This window comes from Corapipo altera, unplaced genomic scaffold (genome assembly GCF_003945725.1).
Source record: "Corapipo altera isolate COAL_440 unplaced genomic scaffold, ASM394572v1 0, whole genome shotgun sequence".
Classification (NCBI taxonomy): domain Eukaryota; kingdom Metazoa; phylum Chordata; class Aves; order Passeriformes; family Pipridae; genus Corapipo; species Corapipo altera.
The window spans coordinates 11724764-11729906 of record NW_020884872.1 but is presented as its reverse complement, the minus strand read 5'-3'; positions in this window follow the sequence as shown (position 1 = coordinate 11729906).

Below are 5143 nucleotides of genomic sequence, written 5' to 3'. Positions count from 1 at the left end.
CAGACTGCAACCACCACTCTTGACCAGACTGCAACCACCACTCTTGACCAGACTGCAACAGCACTCTCACCAACAGGATTTTCCCTCTCCTTTTACTTTGGACTCAGGGAGGCCCAAAGAACACCGCTCTGTTCATACCCCAGGTTGCTGGATTATATATTTGGGTTTTGTGGGTTAAAACCAATTGTTTGTCTGTATAATTGTACTTATTGTGTTATTTTATTTAATTGTTATTCTGATTTATAATCTCTCTTTTGAGTTGAGTTCATTTCCCCTGCTGGTTTACCTTTAAACCAGCACAGACAGATACAAGTCTCAGTTCAGAGCAGCAGAGGGGAATATGACTGTTATTAGTAAAAACTATTGCATATCCCTCTGTCTGGCCTCATGCAAAAGCTGGAATACAATCATTGAAACATAATCCAGACAAAATGTGAGAAATGTAGTTGTCTTCTCCTATTTTCCCCATGGTGAAATGAGGCTTTCTGAGTCTGGGGTGTTGAGCAAAAGAGGCCTGTGACACCTTTGAAAAAGTTCAACTACAAGATATTCAGTTCTTTTTGTGTTTGAACCTTGAAGAATTTTACATGTCCTCTGGTCTCAGCTCTTTTGTCACTTTGTCAACATTCACAAAGCCTTGTAGATAAGAAAAAAGTATATAATGTTCATCAGATTCTTCCTTTTCCTATCTTAGTTTGACTGAATTATTTCCTGCTAATATCATATTATTTCTGCTAAAATGTTCATTTGTATGCATTGTCGCAGCTGATAAGTAGTAGAAAATGATCCAGAAATGACATGGCTCAAAAAGGTGGCTCAGAAATACTTGATACAAGTATCTGGACTTTATTTTGCTTTGTCTTGGTTTGAGATTCATATGTTATGCAAATAAAGAAGAATTTATTTTCATACCTGTTCTTGTGGTTTATGTTTCTTTGTATTGGCTACAGCAGCTATTTGCTATTCCTTTGTGAAATAAGGGAGTTCTAACACAACAACTTTAAATGAAAATTTAAAGGTTTAGAACATAGTAAAAAAATAGTGCCCTTGATGACAGTTCATTGAAGTTGACTGACTTTTTTGGGTTTTTTTTTGTTTTTTGTTTAGAAAAAAAATAATAGAAGAATTTTCACTATTAAAGTCTTGGTGACTGCTGTGGTCTGAGTAAAATTAACTTCTATTGGTGATCCTATTGTTTTCATTTTTGCTTTGGAAATGAAAGTCTCATTATATCCTGCTACATTATTCAATATGATAAGAAAGACAATTTTAATGCTTACACTACCCTATGACTCTGTGTGTAACCTTTCCAAATCCTGCCCTTGGCTGCAATGCAGACAAGTAAGTCAAGACCATTGTTTGTATGGTTTAATAATTCTGTTGCTGGTAAATGAATCAGACAGAGGTTGTTCTTGATTATTCTGTGAGAGTTGTTTTATTTCTGCAATTCTAAGAGGAGTGGGAAAATTAAATAACTTTTTTTTTTTCTGTTGGTTGCATGAAAAGATTGAATTTTTTGATAATAAAAAATGTGGTATTTGCGTGATTTAGTGAGGATGCCTTTTGAGATTTAATGCAGAATGCGTTTTGAAGATAAAGGTGCAGATGTTCCTATATTTTTACCCAGAGTTTATATCAGGTTTAGGGATTACTTTGCTAAGAGAGAACCTTAAGTAACAAAAAAAAAATTACACCAAATGATTCTTAAAATGTGAACAGGTGCAGTGCAGTAAACAGAGGGAGAGCATGGATAATCAAGCTTAGATTCTTCCAGTATTTGACCTCCAGATGAATTCCCTTTTCTTTTCCTAAGAAAAACAGGCTACTTTAATTTCTTTACAATATTTCAATAAGTTTTGCACTGCGTGTCCACATTATTCTACTTTCAGGACTAGATGTGAACTCAGTAGGCAGCTGCTGTGACAGTTTAATTTTGTCTAAATAACTCGGACCTGTTCAAGATAACCACCAGTCGAAGCAGAGCTTAAGTAATTGATTCCATTTGGACGTTCTGCAAATGGACCCTGTAAATATCAGGATTGCAAAGCATAGTCATATGTTGTATTTAAGTGCCTTGTGCCAACAGTTACATATAGAAATACTTATAGTAGGTGTCAAAAGGAAACAAAGGTACCAAAGATAACTCCTTGGTCCTTCACTCAAATCATGTTTACATATTCTAATGTCTCCATTTTCTTCCAGCCCACAGAAGAAGTTAGTTTTGAGATTTATCCTGGTAAAGTACTGGAAAATTGTCCATCTAGTTAAATATCTAGATTAGTATTTGCTGCTGTAGCTCTTAAATATTTATTCTCATTAATTCAATTCATGTTTTTAAAGAGCAAATATTTGAAAATTATACATATGTCCTGTTATACACTAACATTCTTGGATATCCAAAAAGTCAAGAAGTAAGGTTTGAGATTTTTTTTCTAAGTTGAAAACTACACAAATATTTCTCTTGTAAGATCCAAGACCATAAAAAATATGCAGAACATTCTAGGTGATAGTCACACTACCAGCCTTATTCCCTGTGGCATATTAAACTGCAGACTGTCTCTCAAACTGATAGCAAATTAGCTCTCAATGAGTTAATTTGTCCCAGTTGTCAACATAGAGGGTAAATTTTTCTCGTGAGAAAAGATTTTCAAAATATATTTTTATTTTTCTTGTACTGTTGTTTATTGTATTGACAAAAATAGTGTAATTTAGGAAAAATGTGTTTTATAGTTAATTCAGGAGAGAAAATAGGATACTGAAATGCTAAGTGGAAAAAGGCAAACAAATTCTGTTAGGAAATTAAAACAAAGAACTTGTACTTTTCAGTCCCATATGTATCCCGCCCCATGCTTTTATTCCATTTCCCTGATGTATCTATCAAAATTTTAACTGGAGAAAAAAAATAAAAAACTGACCCTGAATTTATTTTGAAACAGAAGTTTAGTTTGAAATTAATTCCATTTCTGAAGAGAAGACTACAAATTTTGACAAGGTCAAAGGTCTGATTTCTGTCTTCCTTAGTCAAATCAAGGATAATTCTACAGGTGTACATAGTATGAGAGAAAAAAAAAAAGTCCCTAATCTCCTAAAGGTTCCTGTGAGATTTGTGAATATAATTTTATTTAGCCATTTCATTTTGTCCTGCCTTCTAGCTATGTGTGGAATGGAGTGTGAGGTCCATTTACTCCCCAGTGTATAATTTTAGATGATTAGCTACCCAGGAAAAATTTTCAGAAGTAATTCAATTGATTTTAAGTAATCAGAGGGAAAAAATGCTAGCGTGACCAGACAGAATATGAGATATTTGCAGATGATATAACCAGGTCATTTTCCCCAAGCTTTGGAAATATTTTTTTTAAACTAATTTGGATTGTAGCTACTTTTTTTACACAAGTCCTCTCTTAATGAAGTGCAACAGGCTTTTTCCTTAATAGCTGACATAAACACAGTTGTTCTCTCTGATTGGTACAAGCACTGTCTGCCTTTTGCTGTATTTAACACGTATGTGTTCTTTCCTTCCTGAGAAGACTACATGTTGCATGCAATATTTTCATACTGCTTTGCTTCACACATGTCTTATAAATACTATTAATTTCATACATTACCACTAATTTTATCTAGTAATACATTTTTAAAATCTTGGTTATTTATTTAAATAGTATGGCTACATTTGTGATGTTCATGAAAACACCCCCTTTTCAAAAAAGGCAGAGAATCCTAATTACATTTTTCATTGGTAATGTCTCAGTTAAGCCTGGCCAAACAAGTCTAGATGATTTTGCCTCTTTTTATCAAGGAGATATAAAACTATTTCAGCATCAGAGAAGGGGATTTTAATCACTCAAGTATTGGAATAGTCTTCTAATCACAATGGTGAGAGCAAGGCATTAAATATTTTTTAAGATGGAACTTGGCAAGCTCATGGAGAACAATGCTTGTATGTTAAAACAGAATGTCTAAAGGTGAGAGTTACATCTGGGATATGTCACTGTGTTGTTACCTCAGAATAGTTCTTAACTGATGTCCATTGCATTCACACATTATTCAACCTATTCTTCAAAGTTTCCTCCTTTTCTTGGACTACAATGAGGTTTCTCTTTTTGTTGCTGTTTTTTTTCTTAAACTCTGTTTAGGCCCTCACTATAGGCTACATTTATATAAGTTGTTAACAGGTGCTTCTAAAGGGGGTTAAATCTTACTAGGCTTCTTCCATCCAGCTCCCAAATTTGAATTGGAAGCTAATACCAAGTTCGTAGATTCAAAGCAGACTATTTCCCCCTTCTCATATTCTAGTCATAGGCTAGGGTGTTTTTTCCATCCTTCGGTCATTAAAAATAACCCTCTTCCTAGATTATCTGTATGTGGAAATATTTGGGGTTTATCTTTTCCATTCCCTTTTATAATGCTTTTTTTTTTATACATTATATCCAAAACATGCTAAGAAATATATTGCAAAAATAACAAAACACTATTTTGAACCTATCATCCTCCTTCCTTTTTTCCTTCCTATTCCATATTTATGAACAAAAGCTATTCCAAGAAAGTTAGTAATATGGTTGTGAATGTAAAGGTTCACAAAGTGCTGAGAACCTACTGCATTAATGTCAATAGCTATTGTATAAAAGCTTTCAATTTAATCTGAAATGGGACTGCAAAGTGGTTCATATGCTGAGATATCCAAGTGAATCTTTTATTTCTCAGTAATGGTAGGATGCCGACATGCTGATATTCACCCAGGAAATCTTCAGCTTAAACACTAGATGCGTCTAGGAAAGTAAAAAGGTATTCATTCAGCTGTAGAAGACAGAACATTAGAAATTCTTCGTCTTACATTTGGTATTTACTTAGAAAGGAAGAACTAGAAAGTTTTTTTTCAGACATAAAATAAAAACAGTGAATGAGGAGCATAAGAAATTACATTGTATTCCTCTAACAAAATCAGCATTTCCTCCTTAATATCTTGCCTGCGTTTCCTCATTTGCAATGCCTTGAAAAATATAGACAAACAGTAGGATTTCATAACAGACTGAAAATTTAGAAAGCTTTATTCCATTGGTATTACTTAGAAGCTTTATAAACACCTACAATTAGAATAGAATAGAATAGAATAGAATAGAATAGAATAGAATAGAATAGAATAGAA